At 37.9% G+C, this 19870-nt stretch overlaps 1 pseudogene; it reads right to left on the reverse strand.

Moving 5' to 3' along the window:
• Window positions 1–1793: 1793 nt before the first annotated feature.
• On the reverse strand, window positions 1794–2409 carry LOC149235219 (RING-H2 finger protein ATL8-like; annotated as a pseudogene).
• Between the last annotated feature and the right edge of the window lie 17461 nt (window positions 2410–19870).

Raw genomic sequence — 19870 nt, forward strand, 5'->3', positions numbered from 1 at the left:
GTCAATCTACTTAATACCCTTCATAACAGGGGCATTTTTTATTTTGCACAAATCCATAGTATGAGCAATCAATCAATATATCAACAATCTTTGCTTAAGCTGGAAGAGCTTGGTTTGCACAGTAACCTAGCCATAAAATGGGAGGATTACCTCACCCATCTTACGATGCAGACATATCCATCAGTGAGGGTGTAGACAGTTTTTAGTGCGAAGGCACATTAAAGAATGGGGAACCACAAGTAAATAATGTTTATAACAAACTCCCATTGGATGAGAGAGATTTTGACTATAAAATTTGGTTCAAGTAGCATGGAGATGAGAGATTCCACTAAAACTCATTTTCTTTGGTCAGTTGGCCATACATAACACAATGCTAACTTGGGATATTTTGAGATGCAAGGGAATTTCATGGCCCTGGAATCTACCCTATCATGTCCAGGAATCACAATGAAGAGATTGATCACCTTTTGTTGTGTTGGCCATTTGCTATGGAGGTGTGGGAAGTTATTATGGACTCTCTACCCCTTGGACAAATTGGGACACATGAAACACTGAACACATGCTTCATCTTCTAGTTCAAGAATCGAACTAAATATCATGCATTACCCTTATATGCCATTTGGTCTATATAGCATAGCATGAATTCATGGATTTTTAAACATAAAGTGCTAGTGATTCCAAAGGTTGTTTTGAAGGCTATCACATTTTTTTTTGTAGAGATTGGGCCCAAGAAAAAATAGAGAAAAAAGAGAAAGGTCATAATCAAGGACATAAAAGGGAAATATTCTACCAAGTCAACATAGCATTTGTGGGTGTGGTGTTGTTATCATTCTACAACAAAGGAGATAGTGCCACTTTTCATGGAAGGGAGGACAGGGTAGAATCAATAGAGCCGACACTATGGGATGTCATCCTTTTTGGCAAATGGTTATTAGATTGGAACCAATATATGTCCATGGTGATGCCAAGAGAATTATAGATTGGGCCAAGAAACATACACTCTTCAACCCCTAATTCATCATCCTTATTGGCAAATGGTTATTAGATTAGAACAAATATACATCCATGGTGATGCCAAGAGAATGATAGATTGGGTCAAAGAACATACACTCTTCAACCTCTAATTCTTTCTAGCTGAATAAGGCACATAAGGATATTGGTATGTCATTTTCAAAACATATCCTTCACACACATCTTCAGACATCATAACTAGGTTGCAAACCTACTTTCAAAGAGAGGAAGTCACTCATTGTCGGGTAAGTTTTTCTTCGCTGCATATGTTCATGACTCTCTCATGAATTCGAGATCCATTAACTTTACATAGGGCATCTTTTCCATATTTTCTTAATGGTTGTTAATGTTTTGTCAACCGATGTAAGAAAACTCTCTACAACATACTATCTATAAGTGGATATAGTATGGCTTTTTGTTTCAGATGTAAAGGAGAAAGTAGAAGCATATAAAAAGGAATACACATATAAATCCCATGAGAACTCGTGACTATTTGAAAAAACTCAGTGAATCTACTATTTTTTTCTTATAATGAAAACGTTTTTTTCTTCCAAATAAAAAAAATCACAGTATCTCTTTAATGTGTAAGATTCAAATATTGATAATGTAAGATTCAGATATTTATATTCTATTTCAGCCCTAGATAACAAGTTTAAAGTGTAAGATTTAGATGTCTATATTGTATTTCAGCCATAGATAACAAGAAACATCTTTGCACGCTTGAAAAGTCATCACGTTTCAAGGAGCTCTAGATTACATGTATTCTTTACAGAGGGTTGACTTTAATCAAATGAATCTGAAGGAAATTTTGATGACCATAAGCTCTGTAACTTTGGTACCCACAAGCTGACATGTTTGTGGACTCCTAATGCATAAACCCTAGACTCTAAGTCGAGGATTTTGCCAGATTCTTGAGAAGCTCTCGGTGAATGAATCTACGGTTCCCGGGCGTCCGATTTGCCAGGCCGAATGTGGTTTTCCACTTTCTTACAGCCCGGGTCAAGAAGATAATGCTTACAGGTAGGGCATGAAGAGTGAGATCGAAGCCATCTATCCACGCATTCCATGTGGAAATCATGGTTGCAGCTTGGTAACACTCTCACAGCTTCAGCTTCTACGAATTCCGCCGAGCAGATCGCGCACCCCGTTGCAAGCTGTGGCTTTGATTTGCCATAGACTATAGAGGGCAGTGCGTCTATGGATTTCTCCTTCATACCTATATCGGCTACTCTGCTGGCCATATGATCATGGCTTGACCTCCAAATATAGTGCCATGGAAAGATCGCAGCCAACCCTGCGAAGCATATGATTGCGCAGAGCAATGCAAGAAGAATAAGTATTACTTTCACTCATATGAGGACTAATCATGGCATCCAGACTCTGGTATGACATATCCATTGGAGAAAACTTATGGGTTTTAATCTCTCGAACTATTCTTCCCTCCCTCATCTTAAAACGGCCAAATCCTATGCTCAATGTGACATAAAAGACCAATCAGATGACACTTTGAGAGAGTGGTCACTCTTTCATTCGAATTGAAAACCAATGTCAGAAATTCAATACATTGGTCGGGCAAAGTGATGTGTGGTTGCATGTTTCGAGGTGAGGAAAGCTCTTTAAGTAGGGGAGGGCCGCCATTAACTGTGCGTCCTCCCTGCCATGTCGCAAAACCACATGTCAACCCGCATGGATCCAGTACGAAACCTATCCACTGTGGAGGTCCACATGTTGGGCATTGTGTCATCACATAAAATTCTGTGTCCGCGCCATTTCCTCCGTTTGTTTGGGGTCATTGCTGCGATGTTGCATTTTCCCTTTGTCTTTCTGCTCGGGGCCGGTTGTTGGGAGAAGCGCCCTCCGAAGATGGCACGGGACAGCCCCAGAACCTGCGCGCTTCATCTCGTATTGAGATTCTGATGCAAATGTTTGTTTGCGCTTTAGGGTTTGTGGACCTGCGGGCTTCGTATGGTATGCAGGTGCTGATGCAAATGTTTGTTCGAGGTTTAGGGTTTGTGGTTGGAACATCGCTTCTGCCTTTCTTGTGGTTTTCTGCCTAGATTTGTTGGTCTTTCTGGACCGCCAGTTGTTTAGGGTTCCTTTGGTGGTGGTCTTATTCGCAGTTTTACCGAGCTCGAGGTGGAAGGTCTTTTTTAACAGGTAATTGCTTAATTTGTTGTTCTGTGCTAGTTTTTTTGTGGTTTTCTGTTGTCTAATGGCTTTTTCTTCTCGTTGCAGGTGTGGAAAAGGTTGTTGTAGGTGTGGAGAAGGTATGGCGAGCTCCGGGGAAGGTCGACGACCATCCATGGCCTGTATTTGGTAGGATTTTAATCCTACCAGCAATTTCTCTGTGTTTTTCAACACAAACAACTCTATTTGGATTTTTTGTAAACTTTCTATGGCAGGTTTTGAGGGTTTAGGGTTTTTGTGGATATTTTGATGTTGTTTGTGGCTTTTCATGATGGTATTTGTGAATTTTCGCTGTTATCATGCTTGGCCATTCCATGCCATCCTCGGAATGGCATCCTCGGCCGTTTGCAGAGTTTCAATGGCAAATGAAAGATTCCTAAGAAGCACGGTTAGTATGCTTTGTGAATGGCCTTGACCTTGTTCTCCTCTGTTTCTGTTTCTTGGTGCAGTTTACGAATATCTACAGAATAGTTATGCCAATTGAGTCATTTTTAGTCCTCTGTGTGTTGGTCTGTGTTCACATAAGTGTTGAGGATGCTCACATGTGAGGTATTAGGTGGTTTTCCATCCTCAGCCATCCCGTGCCATCCTCGGCCATTTGCAGAGTTTCAATGGCAAACGACAGATTCCTAAGAAGCACGGTTAGTATGCTTTGCGAATGGCCTTGACCTTGTTCTCCTCTGTTTCTGCTTCTAGTGCAGTTTATGAATATCTATAGAATAGTTATGCCAATTGAGTCATTTTTAGTCCTCTATGTGTTGGTCTGCGTTCACATAAGTGTTGAGGATGCTCACATGTGAAGTATTAGGTGGTTTTCCATCCTCGACCATCCCGTGCCATCCTCGGTCGTCTCATGCCATCCTCGGTGGAGGGCTTCGACCAACGACCAGATCTAAGAAGAAAGACAAAGGGAAAATGGAACATCACAGCGATGACCCCAAACAAACCCTCGAAACCCTTATTCGACTATGGTTTAGGTTCTTATTGCCATATTTAGCTCTTTTCCTACTCTACTTGATAATGAGTGCTCTCAAAAACTTATTATGAGATAAGACTGTCTAGTCATTTGATTTCTATATTTAGCCTTTTTCCTATACCTTTGGCCATTATCTCTTGTCTATTGTTCATATCCAGTGTTGCCACTTCTGCAATGTTTATTTCATTTATTGGTCTGTAATAGTATTCTGAATTAGAATATTGGTTTTCTCGTTCATCGAACAACAACAAATCATTTTGTAGCTTTGCTGGCATATTCCTCTTGTTAATAAGGAATTTTCTTCTTCCCAGGCAATTTTTGGTCAATTTACAATTATATAATTGTTGGTTTTGTCTCTTGCATAAAGTCTCTACGCCTGCTCACAACTTTGAATCTACCCTATCGAATCTGAAAAATGACTGAAATAATAATCCTAACGCCCTTAGAATCCTATAATACAAATTTCATTATTTTTTTCCTTTTTATAAATAGATGTCAACTATATTTTAAAGATAATTGGGGAAGGGAAAATAACACCCAGAGATCGCATGGCGATTTGGCATCTCACTTCTCAGATGAAGGATGCCTTTGTTGGTACTAATTCTAGGCCAGCAATTCCCTCTCCTCTTGGCATCAAGGACAGAGCACAGGCTCTGTCTGTCAACAGATAAAATGTGTTCAGGTTCTCTGATGTTAACAAGACTTCGGAATTGTCTCCGTATATAACATTTCTGTTTGTTTGTTTGTCCCCTTCTCTATTAGTTTACAGGAAAAAAAATTTCACGATGATGGGCTGCCATAGTTGGGCTTCATGCGTTGGCTATCTTGATGTACAGTTCTATATATACATGATTAAATGATACGAGTTTTATTTAACTGTTGCAGTTTGTAGCCACCACAATTGAAATTTTTGTGTCCTGTTTATTTTTGGGGATGAGAAGATCATTAAATGATGCCAGTTTTACTTAACTGTTGCAGTTTGTAGTCACCTCATTTGAAATTTTTGTGTCCATTTTTCTTTGGGGGTTGAGAAGATGATTAAATGATGCTAGTTTTACTCAACTATTGCAGTTTGTAGCCACCTCAATTGAAATTTTTGTGTCCTATTTTTTGTGGGATTGAGAAGAGATTTGGGTTTACGTATGGTTATTGGTAAAAAATGCATAGGATGATGATTAAACTTCATTTTCTTAAGGATTTAGGTTATTCTCATATTTACAGCAATTATATTGGATGTGACTCTCTAGTCATGTGGTGGTGAAGATCTAGACATGGGGTGTGTTGCTATATTAGTGATCTATGTTTGGACCTGGAACCTGAATTTGAATTTGAAGGTTTTCATGTTAGTGATCTAGGACCTGGAACCTGAATTTGAATTCGAAGGTTTTCATATGGAAAAAAATATAGAGATGGGGTGTTGTTATTTTAGTGATCTATGTTTGGACATGGAACTATGATTTTGAATATTTGAATTTAAATTTGAAGGTTTTTTCCTACTATACTTAATAATGAGTGCTCTCAAAAACTTATTATGAGATAAGACTGTCTGGTCATTTGATTTTTGTATTTAGACTTTTTCATATGCAACTTGATAATGAGTGCTCTCAATTTCTCAAGTGTCCCCTCAATGAATAAAATTATCAGTGGTTTTTTGACATTTAATGAAACTTATTATGAGGTAGATTGCCTCCTCATTTGAGACTGTTTGGTCATTTGATTTTTGTATTTAGACATTTTCCTAAGCCTTTGGCCATTATCTCTTGTCCAAAGTTGGAATGGAATGTTATTATTGAATTCCTTACAATATCAATGGAGCAATGATTATTTTGTTATGAATCGTGGTTATTGCGACTGATGGGATTTTACCAAGGTCTGTTTCAGTGCAACATGGTCTATTAGTGATCAATAATCTTGAAGTGCTTGACTGAGATTTACCCGGACAATAGTTATCCTCTTGAAGGCTCTATCCTCTTGAATGAGCCTTCAAGGAGACAGGGATCAGTTCTAACCTGTTGACCCTGTCGACTTGGCCCAGAAACTAACCCCAGTTATCTCACAAAGTTACTCATGGATTCCTCTTTCATTAATTTCCTTTTCTCTTTTAGCTACAACCACTGAAATAATAGTTTTCAGTTCGAGTTTAATAGAAGCCATAAATAGTTTTGCTAATCTGCAGCAACTTAATTTAGTTCTAGAAACTTTATTTCAACACAACCACAGTTACACAGTTTAACCCAGCCGCTTCGAGTATAACTAATTAACCAGCAATGAAGGAAACTATTTTTCAATACTTATCTGTTTCCTTCCTTTATTCCTCTAAGCTAGCCACACAAAGTTCACAGAATAACTTATAGAAATAGTTTTATCATAATTAATATTTTACAGAAAGACATATTCCATTGAAAATTTATTTTCAACACACAGTTAGGTTGCCACAAGAAATCACTACTAGGTTGTAAGCCAAAATGTTTCTGTGACAAGAAAAAGATACAATCTAGTGTTGTAAGCCAAAAATTTTCTGTGACAAGAAAAAGATACAATCTAGTGTTGTAAGCCAAAATGTTTCTGTGCCAAGAAAAAGATACAATCCATCCAAAATCCACATCATAATGTGGTTAGAACCAAAAACATATGACACTCCTATTCTTTATGGCCCTGAGAATCTTGAGTGCCAAAACTCCCCGAGTTACCTTCTTTAGCCAGGTTGGTTGGCCTACCAGTCAAGGGTTGATCAAGAAATGGTTGATTGCTACCATATGATTGATTCCAATTTGCAGCTTCCAACCATGGAGGTACTGAGTACCCATACCTCACATTTGCACTATTGACCCCTACATTAGGTGGAGGTGTGTAATGAGCATACAGAGAATTGACACCAACTCTGGTAGGAACAAGGCAAGTGGGTAAACCCTCAGTTTGATAGTGGGGCACTTGAATGTTTATGAGATTTTGGAATAATGGTGTATTATCTGCAATGGAGTCCAATGAGTTTGAAATAATCCTAGTTTCATCAGCTATTCTTGTATCGTTGATCATCCCTTGTTCCTTTTCAAGCATTTGTTGTGCCTTTCATTTTTCCTTTTTCTATCTTGCCATTTAATTTTGTTGGTGCTTAACACTCCTTGCTTTATCTCTTTCAATCCTTTCATCTGCTCGACTTTGTGCTGTAACAATCCTTGTTGCCTTCTTCTCCTGGACTAGATCCTTCTTTTTTTGTTTTAATTCTTGCATTTCAAATTTATTTTTTTTAGACTCAACTAACAGGTTTATATAGTCCTCCGAGGTGAGTAACTATGAGCTTCGGCCCAGACGAAGACTACCTGGTGCACCTTGCTTTTTTTCATTGATACTCACTCTACTAGTAGCTTTAGGAACCGTCCAAGTGTCTTCTCCACCCCTCACACATGCATGTCATTGCTTGGTACTTCCCCTTTAGTATCTGTTGGAACTAATCGAACTATATCATTATCTTCATTTGATGCCTCATTATGTCCTTCATCTTCTTCCATTGATCTATTGTCCACAAAAAAATGAACAATTTCACTATTCAATTTTGCTAGTTGTGAGGGCATGTTCATGCTTTCTTGATTGGTTGCTCAGACACTATGTACATTCATATTGATCATTGCTTCTACTAGCCATGAAGGTGGGGTTCCTTGACTTGGAAATGTCAATTGGTCATTGTCAACTGCATGTTCAACAAGATCATTAACAATATCAGCAATAGGAATTTCATGTTCTTGAGTTGGTGGAACGATCTCCATGTTACTACGAATTTGTTCATTGTTATATTGTGTTTCACATACAGTTTCATCATCTTCAGCATATAAGTGGCCTTGAGATAGGGAAATCATATTACCAACTGCAATACCATCATCTTGGTCATCTACTTCTTGCACTTCAACCCCTTTTTTGGCATTCCCTTCTTCCTGACCATCCACATGAAACGCTTGGCTACAACCAGTGTCATGTATAAGAGCATCATAGTTTAGTGGCTAGATTCTTGTCCTCCTAAATCCAACCTTGATATTTGATGGTGTCAAAGCCCTTTTAAAAGCTTTACTTGCAAGCTCTGCTAGCTCAAACCTTTTCACCTCAACCCCTAGATTCGTTGCCATCCATGCAGCGCGCTTCGACCTGAAATAGTTCTTAAAAGGGCCAAACACACTAACATCAAGGGGTTGCAGTCTTTGAGTGGTATGAGCGGGCAATGTCAACAAGTCGATGCCTAAATTTTCTGCTTCCTCAATTGTTTGTACATCCATGTGGCTCCCATGGCCATCTAATATCAAAAGGTGTCTGTTATTAGGCAAGACGCCACCTAGTACTGATGCAGCAAAGTTAAAAAGCCAACTTAGAAATAGTTCTTTAGTCATCCATGCATGGGGATGTGCAGCCATGCATGCACCTGGTTCACAGTTATGTATGTAGTTTTTCAATTGATTTTTACCTTCGAATAGATAAAATCTTGGGATTGAAGTACCAATTGCATTGACACAACATAAAATAGTTATCCACTCCCTGCTCTTGGGCAAAAGCTTTGGCACATTTTGGCTCCCTCTCTTGGCAATTACCCGCAAGCCACAATTCCTCCCTGTCTGCAAACCCGTTTCATCACAGTTCCATATATGTTCTACTCCATAAGAATGTTTATCGTAAGCACTAGAAAGTGTGTCATAGAACTTTTGCACAACTGCAGGGTGCAAATTTAATGCTCTATCTCTATCAAGGCCCTCAGTAGTATGCAATACAAGTTCTAGATGCCTTTTTTTAAACCCAAACCACCATGATTTACCAGGAAACCCATCTTTGAATGGGTTTGGCCTCCCTTGATAGATTTGAGCAACTGTTGATTTGAGTTGTATCAACTCTAGCCCATGTCCCAGTTGGGCCATCTCTTTACACCACTCAACCACCTCAACCTCATCCTCCTTAGTCATAACTGTAAGAGGCCCTCTATGTTTTGTATGAGTCAGTCCATTTATCCAATAATGTATTGATGAGGGAGGAATACCATGTTTTTTTGCAGATGCCCGAACTGAGTATCCATTAAACTCTATGTCATCAATTGCAACTAACATTTGTTCTTTTGTCCATCCTCTTATAGCACTGATATTTTTAGTTGAGCTTGCTTCTTGGACCGTTGTTGATGGTGGTTCCGTGGATGATGGCGTGTTAACATCAACTGCTATCACATGGTCATCCTCAACAATGTTCCTTAGTGCATTGTTGGCATTGACATCAGCTATCCTATCCTCATCAAATGATGTGCATCGCAGCTGTGCACCCCTTGTCACTCTCCCACCACTTCTCCTCGTATGAGCAGAGTAACTTCCTTTTGCCATAGATGCAACAACCTGTAAAATTATTGCATCCATTTAGACATTAAAATATTTGTAAATTATGCTTTATTACTTCTGCAAAAATGCTTTTCCTTTATTACAGGAAATTATCAACATGTATGTTACAGGAAATCGAATTGCATTACTTCGTAGTCTCTCATTGCAAATTACTGCGTAATCTATCAACTGCCTACCAATTCATTAGTTTAGAAACTTTTATATGGATTCAAGTAGGATTCTATGATAGTTGTTTCAAATATCATTTTCCATTTTTTTTGCTATTTGGCATTGCCAAAAATGTCTCAGTACTGCAACTTCTCCACTGCAGTCCATGGCCACCATTCGAGGCATAAATTCTATGTTGGGAACAACTTTCAACTATGATCAGCCTTGGAATGGACTTATTAGTCATAAAATGTTTTAGAAAATTGAACTAAAAAAATTAGGTATGTTGAAGGCATTCATTTTTTTTTTTATTTTAAGGAATGGTTTTAACTTTTCTAAATAGTTGTATTTAGAACCTACTTTTTATTCAATGGCTATTTGTGAAACCATCTAGGTATCATTTTAGCAGTTATGGCCAGACAGATCATGTAAGAACTCTAATAAATGAAAACAATGAAAACAGAACTGTAAGAACAATGACTTTCAATGGCTGTTTGTGAAATCATCTAGGTATCCTTTTAGCAGTTATGGCAACACAGCTCATGTAAGAACCCTGATAAATGAAAATAATGAAAACGGAACTGTAAGAACAATGACTTTCAATGGCTGTTTGTGAAACCATCTAGGTATCCTTCTAGCAATTATGGCCAGACAGATCATGTAAGAAAACTCATAAATGAAAACAATGAAAACGGAACTGTAAGAAGAATGAGTTATAATTGATATAACTAACCTAGATATATTGGCAATTGTTTTGTGATGTTCTCTTCAAGTTTGCTAAATAGTTTGAAAGCATAATATGCAACTTCAACAGTGGGTGGACTTCTTTTATAGTTTTTGGCACTTGAATTTAATAGGTGGACATGGATGCACATGCATTGCAATGGCTTCATTTTGAATGTGTGGTCTCGATTTAATTTGATGTGATCTAATGGTTGGGAATTGGTTATTTGTTGATCCATGTGCTTTGATCTGCTTTAATGAGAAATACAGTGAGTTGGGTGTCATTTATTGCAGTTATTGGGTCTGGGTGTCATTTATTGAACAAAGTGGGTTTAAATGTTATTGGGTTGGGTGTCATTTATTGAACATAGGGTGTTTAGTTGTTGAACAACACAGCAGGTATGGCTAACATACATTCCGTTTTGTTATGTGCAAGTAGGCATATTTATTTGGGATGCAAAGCTGCAGTTCTGATGAGTGGGGGTTGAAGTGACTACTGCTTTGTACTTCTGGAATAGACCATTTTGGAAGCCTTTATGGCTTTAGCTGTTTTCTAGTTGGTTCAACATGGTTTGCAGTCTTAAGTAGTAAAATACTATTTATGGACAGTTGTGGGCCCAGTCAATGTATGGGGAAATTTTAGACATAAATTAATACTTATTTATACTTAATGTTATTTATTTTTGTTTAAATATTGGTTTCAAAAGTCTCAATTTATGGTGGTTTGGTGGGACCAGTACTATATCAATTACTGATCCCTGCACAACATTAGGAATCTCTCCCCTAGATTGGAAAGTTAAAAAGTGAATTTGAATAAACAAAGAATTTATGGAATACAGCACATGCAGACAGCTCATCGATTCTGATCAAATACAGCGGACAAGATTATCCACATCATTTTGCAATGTCTCTGAATGTGATAATAAAAAAAGGGTTAGTGTAATCTAGTCTGGACTTGTTGGGTCCCTATAATACTAGTGATTACCCCATTATTATTGTAGTTATACCCCATATTGTTGTGCCCCTATTGCCCCCATATTGTTATTATTGTGCCCCATAGAATCCCTATATTGTTATTTTTGTGGCTTTATATTATTTTTTTTAGGTCGGCTGGATTATATTGTTACTCCTTAGACTCCTATATATAGAAAGGAGGTTTTGTCATTTGAATCATCCAAGAATTGTTCATTTATGTAATGTAAAGGAGGTTGCCACCTCGAAGAGGCTGAATTGTAAGGTGTTAATCTATCTTTTCCATCTTTTCTTGAGCTGGTTTCATAACATTTGGTATCGGAGCTTTGAATTCTACGGTTTCGCTGCTCCAAACACGTCATCGTGGCATTTTCGCTATAACGTTTTCTTTGCTACGTTTCAGAAGTTGCAAAAAAAACCCATTTGAGAAGAAATCGCGCTAAACCTCAGGTCCGAATTTCAGAACTTTTCGCACTATATTTGAGGAGATATGATCTGAGGAAGTTGGTCATTTTGCAATTCATCCAGTAATTCATCAATGACAGGAATGGGGAACTTATCTTTAATAGTGAGCTTGTTGAGCTCCCTATAATCTGGACACATGCACCATGATCCATCCTTCTTGTGCATCAATACTACTGGAGCAGAGAAATAACTTTGACTTGGTTGAATTATACCAGCCTCTAGCACCTCTGCAACCATACGTTCAATTTCACTCTTTTGGACATAGGGATATCTGTACGGCCTGATGTTTGGAGGAACACTTCCTAGAATCAGATGAATAGCATGATCATGATCATGCATAGGTGGGAGACCTTTGGGAGTCTAAAATACCTTGGAATGATTTTCCATGACTTTTTGGAGATCTGGAGAAATAGATGATTCCAATGTGGAAACATCTAGCGAACATAATTGTGCAATTACACCTCTTTGCTCCTTTTTTTCTTCCTCTTCACAATCTATGTAGAATAATTTCTTCTTAGTACACTTATGACCTTTAGTGTATTTGCTATCACAACTGTAGCAAAGCCCTTTTGCTCTTTTTTCTTCCAATTGTTGTGGTGGAATGTTTGGTTTGCCAACAAAATAAAGTTGAAACAATTAAGACACCGGGTCTATTACAACCTTTATCCATTCCAAGCCAACGTTGGGAGGAAGTTTCAATGGATTTTATCAGAGGTTTACCCAAGTCTGAAGGAAAGAGTGTCATCATGGTGGTAGTTGACAGAGTTACCAAGTATGCACACTTTTTTGCATTATCACATCCATTTAAAGCCAATACAGTTTCTACTGCATTTATGGAAACAAATCAAAAGCTACATGGAAACCCAAAGATTATTGTAAGTGACAGAGATCCAATTTTCACTGGAAATTTTTTGACAGAATTAATTTCTTGTCTTGGTACTCAGTTAGCTCATAGCTCATCTTATCATCCTCAATCTAATGGGTAAACTGAGATGGTAAACAAATGTTTGGAAGGATATCTTCGTTGCTTTGTATCTGGCAAACAGACACAATGGGTCAAATGGTTGCCTCTGGCTGAATGGTGGTATAACACTTCCTTCAATACAGCAACAAAAATGACCCCATTTATGGCACCTTATGGGTATCAACCACCATCCATCACATCATATTTAAGAGAAAACTCTAAGGTTCAGGCAGTGGAACATCACATCGAACATCAACAACAAGTCCTCCAACTCTTAAAGGATAACCTCATGTTGGCACATAATAGAATGAAACAACAGGCAGATCAACATCACAGTGAAATAAGTTTTGATGTAGGTGACTGGGTATTCCTACGGCTACAACCATATAAGCAAATGTCCCTCAAGCAAGCTAAGAAGGATAATAAATTATCACCAAAGTATTATGGTCCGTACAAGGTGTTGCAAAAGATTGGTACTATGGCATACAAATTGGAGCTTCCTGCAGCTTCTCGATTGCACCCAGTTTTCCACGTTTCATGTTTAAAGAAGGTTATAGGCGACAAGTTCCCAATTCAAACAATATTGCCAGAACTTGACGAGGAAGGAAAAATTATATTGGAACCAGAAGCAGTCACAGAAACAAGAACTCGACAGCTACGAAATCAATCAATTTCAAAGTATCTTATCAAGTGGAAGAACTTATCCGTTGAAGATTCCACATGGGAGGATGAGAATTTTATGCAGAAGTATCCAGAACTACTCAAGCGTTGAGGACAAAACTTTTTTGAGGGAGAGGGGCATGTTGGGTCCCTATAATACTAGTGATTACCGCATTACTATTGTAGCTATACCCCTTATTAATATTGTTGTGCCCCTATTGCCCCCATATTGTTATTACTGTGAACCATAGAATCCCTCTATTGTTATTTTTGTGGCTTTATATTATTATTGTCAGGTCGGCTGGATTATATTGTGACTCCTTAGACTCCTATATATAGAAAGGAGGTTTTGTCATTTGAATCATCCAAGAATTGTTCATTTATGTAATGTAAAGGAGGTTGCCCCCTCAAAGAGGCTGAATTTTAAGGCGTTAATCTATATTTTCTATCTTTTCTTGAGCTGGTTTCTTAACATGACCCCTTCCGGATGAGCATAATCTTCTACAGTTCCTAAAGGTTTTTCAAGTTGGCTCCACATGAAAAAAATGGAGAAAAGGACAACGCTCTCACGAGTGACCTTGTGATTGAATGGTGGTGGAGCTACGGAGCATAACCAAATTGGTAAGTTAGTATCAGAGGGGCATATGTATTAGCCATTTCATGTGTGACTTTTCAGTAGCGAATCCTATAGAGATTGATTCCTCATCCTGTCTCCACCATTCTGAATTTCGCTATCTTGGAGATCTCCGATTCTTTTTTTTGCTTATAAGCTTGAGTAGTAATGTTCATCCATCGCTCTCAATGCATTTGTATAATAATAGAATTTATCATTTCTCAATAGAAAAAATATTTTAATTTAGAATTTTAAAAATCAAAACTAACTTTTTTTCAAACTATAATAAACTAAAAAACTAAACTACTTTCATTAAAATAAATTATTTATTAATAAAAATAGAAGTGACTTTTATTCATAGGATTCTTCCCGTTAAATTAGGACTCTTTATATTCTTAGTAAATTAATATTTAATATTTATAAGAATGTTTAGAATTTATTATATTTCTAACGTTATGTATTCCAGATTATCTTAAGAATATGAAAGCATATTTGTATATATATTAAAAAAATATATATATCCAAATTTTTCATTTTTGTGGGTTTTGATGAAGATGTATACATATTATTCATTTGTGAAAGAATGTATCAATGGAATTTGTTGGGTTTTTACCTGATGTATAAGAAAATGAAAATGGTATTTTGGGTTGATTTGTTAGGTTGAAATTAGAGATATATAAGAAAATGGTACTTTGTATTTATTTGTTAGGTTGAAATAGGATTTTTTTGTTAAATTGATCAAATAACTATAATCAATAAAAAAATATAGTTATCACATATTTCTCTTTAAAATCCTTATGACTCTTGATCCAAGAGTTATGAGGCATTTTCAAGTAGACAAACCATTTTCCTTATTCCCATAAAACCTAGGTGAACATCCTAATGCTTTTAAATCATCCACCTTAGGCTATTTGATCCCAAAGTTTTGAGTTCTTTTAAATGCCTTAAAATCTCTTTATAACACATTAATGCTTAGTCTTGTAGTACTAAGTTAGGAAAAACTATATCTTACTCCCATCCATTATGTGGTAGTAAGGTAAATAAGACTATTCCTTATTCATATCAAAGTTTAACTAGAATATCTAACTCTCTATATGTTAGTTGCATGGTGACTCTATACTTTAGTTGCATGGTGAAATTCATTATCTAAATTTGTAAATAAGAGTGCGCAAAAGCTATATATATTTAATTGTGTCATACAACTTATTTTAGACAACTATAATTATTTATAGTTAATTGTATCATGAAATTTATTTCCTTCTTTTGATATAAGTTATAGATTTTGTTCCAGTACACTAAAGAGAGAGGAGGAGTCCCTGTAGGAATTTACAGGGTAAGTTCCTCAGAAAGAATACCAAAAGGACACCGCTCACAACCAGATCTCAAATCAATACACCAGTATTTTTGACGTGGTTAAAACCCTCAGAGTGCAAGGAGGGAAACAGTCCACGGCCTGTCCCAACGTGGGTACAGACAATTTATTAATCAAAGAATGAAAATTTACATAAGCTTCTCTCATGCACGGATTACACGAACAATGACCCTCCATGCGCTTTAAATAGAACTCATGGACCAATCGGGTGTCAAGCCACGGATCAAGTGTCGATAATACCGAGGTGAGAGTGAACCGTCGGATCACTACATATCGTGACCGTCGGATTGTAAGTTACAATATGTACAACGGTAAAGAAAGACACTTTACCTAACTCTATACCTAACTCTAAACTAGACCAAGTTGATCTTAACTATATCCTATGTGTCGGAATATCCTAACATCCCCCCTTAAGAACAACTTGGGATAGGATTGAAGGATTTACAAATATGACACAATAGGAGAAGGAAGGAGGCACTAGAGCCTATCCCCCCTTAGTGACAACTTCCTGAACTCTAAGCATATATCGAAGTTTAGTGAACTTCGCCTCTGTGAGAGCCTTTGTGAAGATGTCTGCAATCTGATCATCTGTTGGACAATATTGTACTTCAAGAGCATGGTCATGAATGAGTTTTCTGATGAAGTGCATGTGTAGTTCGATGTGTTTGCTGCGCTGATGCTGGACTGGATCTTTGCATAGCTGAATGGCACTTTGATTATCACACCAAAGGGAGGTTGGATGCTGCTGCTCAAAGCCAAACTCTGATAGGATCTGACGAAGCCACAAGGCTTCCTTACTAGCTTCCACGGCACCACGATACTCTGCTTCTGCTGACGAAAGAGAAATGGCAGCCTGTTTCTTACAAGCCCATGTAATAGGTCCTGAACCAAGAGTGAAGACATAACCGGCAGTAGACTTCCGATCATCAGGGTCACCAGCCCAATCAGAATCAGTGAAACCAACTAACAGAGGAGCTGCTTTGGCACTGTAATGAATCCCAAACTGTACTGTACCTCGAACATAACGAAGTATTCTTTTGGCTGCTTTCCAGTGACTTTCACGGGGGTTTTGCATAAAACGAGCAACAAGGCCAACAGCAAAGGAAAGATCAGGACGAGTATGGGTTAAGTACAAGAGTTTTCCTACAAGTTGACGGTATAAGGTAGCATCAACTTCAGGAGAAGTACAAGAGACTGAAAGTTTGACTCCAGACTGAAAGGGAGAAGGGGCTGGCTTACAGTCTTCCATGTGAAAATGACGAAGAATATCACAAGCATACTTGGACTGGGAAAGGGAAATACCCTCCTTGGATTGCAAGACTTGAAGACCGAGAAAATAGTGTAAGTGTCCTAAGTCTGTCATTTCAAATTTCTTTTTAAGGATAGACTTCACATGGTTTATAAGGTTGGGATCACTACCAGTAAGGATAAGATCATCAACATAAAGAACAAGGATGATAAGAGAGTCACCCACTTTCTTGGTGTAGACAGTATTGTCAGAATGACACCTAGAAAAGCCAGATTCTAAAAGAAAGCTATCCATTTTGGCATACCAAGCCCGAGGAGCTTGCTTGAGACCATAAAAGGATTTCTTAAGTCGACACACAAGGCTTGAGTCTGTTTGTATGAAGCCAATGGGTTGTTCCATATAGATTTCTTCCTGCAAGTCCCCATGCAAGAAGGCAGATTTAACATCCATTTGATGGACTTCCCATTTTAAAGAGGCAGCAAGGGAAAGAACAAGGCGGATAGAGTTCATTTTGGCAACAGGGGCGAAGGTTTCAGTGTAGTCAATTCCTTCAACCTGTGAAAAGCCCTTAGCAACAAGACGAGCTTTATGTTTATCAATTTTGCCATCTGGTCCATACTTGGTTCTGTAAACCCATTTACATCTTACAAGTTTTCGTCCCTTTGGTAGAGGAACAAGATCCCATGTATCATTTGTCATCAATGAATGATATTCTTCATTCATAGCTGCTTCCCAATGTGGATGGCCTGAAGCTTCTGCAAAAGTGTCAGGATCATGATTTACTGGAGCTTGAGCCAGTAAAGAAGAGGCTCTTTCAAACTGAGAACGTGTACGTCGCTGATCTGTAGGATCACCGGCAAGATCACCTGCTGCATCTCGAGTAGCACGGACCCATCTTGGAAGTTGAGGATCCTGAGAAGGTGGGGGAGGATTGTCATCCTCACTTTCATCATCTGAAGAAGAAATGTTTTCAAAAGTAGAAGAGATAGGAAGAGGTGGCACATCCGCCGGACTAGGCTCGCAGGCCGATTTATTTTCATCAAATTTTACATCTCTTCTAATGATAACATTTTTGGACTTAAATGGAATAAGTCTGTAACCTTTTACATCTTCAGAATATCCAACAAAAGTGCATTTCTCACTCTTAGGTTCTAAAGCTTTATGCTTTTCATCTGGAATATGGGCCCATGCTTCACTTCCAAACACACGAAAGTGACTTACATCTGGTTTAATGGAACTCCAAGCTTCTTCTGGAGTGATATTCTCTAGAACCTTAGTAGGAGTGCGATTGATTATATAATTTGCACAATTAATTGCTTCGGCCCAAAAACTAAGACTGAGTCCTTTAGATTGCAGCATACAATTAGCCATTTCCTTTAAGGTGCGATTTTTCCTTTCAGCTACACCATTTTGTTGTGGAGTGTATGGAACAGTATGTTGCATTTGAATTCCATTTTCAGTGCAAAAGTTGATGAATGTGTTTTTAACATATTCTCCACCATTATCAGTTCGTAGCTTAAGAATTTGATGTCCAGATTGTTTTTCAACAAAGGCTTTGAAGGCCAAAAAAGTGTTAAATACTTCGCTCTTGAGTTTTAAGAAGTATACCCAAGTGCGTCTGGAGAAATCATCAATGAAAGTTAAGAAGTACTTGCAACCAGAGAATGAAGCAACAGGAAGAGGACCACATAAATCACTGTGCACAAGCTGTAAAGGGGCTGAGGCGTGCCAAGAGGCACGTTTGTCAAAACTGTCCCGATGATGTTTTCCGAGTACACATCCGGAACAAACACCATCTCTGCAAGATACCATAGGAAGACCTGTCACCATATTTTCTTTACATAGATGCTGAAGGGAGCGATAGTTTAAGTGACCAAATCGCTCATGCCAAAGTTTGCTCACTTCATCATTATGAGCAACAAATACTGAGGGAAGATTTGATGACCCAAAGTTGTGAAACTTATACAACCTTGTGGAATCATCAGCAAGACCAGTAGCTAGAATCTGTTTAGGATCTTTTAGATCCTTGATTACAACATCATGAGGTGAAAATTCAACAATTTTACCTTCACCTGAATGAGTTATCTGATAGACAGATAGAAGGTTGCAGGATAAGGTTGGAACACATAATACATCATTAAACTGACCATTGTCTAGATGAACAGTTCCAGTCCCTACAACATTAAGAGATCTATCATCACCAACATATATATTTTTGGTGTTACAATCATTTAAAGAAGAAAACATGGCTTGGTTTTTGGCCATGTGATAAGAGGCTCCAGAATCAATGAGCCACTCATGAGAATGAGAAGAAGAAGAAGATACATTTAAAGCATAACCAGACTGAGATGATTGACAATGACATGCAGAAAGTGCCATTCCGGAAGTTGAAGTTGAAGTAGGCTCCACATGGATGTTATGTTTCTTCATTGCGGCTTCCAAGGCTTCCATCTTCTTAAAGCATTTAGATTCTAAGTGGCCATCTCGATTACAAAAGTTACAATGTCTGTCAGTCCTCTTCCATTTGTTTTTATTGGTCTTGTCATTTTGCTGAAATGATCTTTCATCTTGAGGCTGAGTTGGTTTAGGACCATTCCTTTGAGGATAAGACTTCTTAGGATTCTTTGAATTTGGTTGCTGCTGGGCGGCTAACGCTTTCGAGGAAGAGTTTCCAAGATTAAGAAGACCAAGGTGTAAGAGTTTTTCTTGTTCTCTTATTAAGGAATCACAAAAGGAGTCAAAGGAAGGGGGTTTGTAGTCTTTGCCTTGACAAATGAAAGCTTCCCTTGTAGAATGGAAAGTGGAAACAAATACAGAGTAGGCTGGTCCCAACTTAGTAAGGATGGAATAAATAAGGTTACCATCTTCTTTCTTAACTTTAACACCTTCCAAGAGATATCTAAGGGTCTTGAATTTGGACAAGAAATCTTCAATGCAAGAAAAATTATTAGGATCCAAAGTAAGCAACTCATTCTCAAGTTGATGGGCTCTAATTTCATTTTTAATCCCAAAAACTTTAGCAAGTTTTTCTAATGCTTCATGAGGAGTTTCAATTTCTGCAATGTGGAATCTAAGATCAGGAGAAACAGACATTCCTATCAAACCACGTGCTTGATCTTGTCTATTTTCCCATTTTTCGGCCTTGTCTTCATCTTTGGGTTTCTTCTCTTG

This window comes from Pinus tabuliformis, chromosome 8 (genome assembly GCF_031772625.1).
Source record: "Pinus tabuliformis cultivar Carrire ecotype Pingquan chromosome 8, CPIR1, whole genome shotgun sequence".
Taxonomy (NCBI): domain Eukaryota; kingdom Viridiplantae; phylum Streptophyta; class Pinopsida; order Pinales; family Pinaceae; genus Pinus; species Pinus tabuliformis.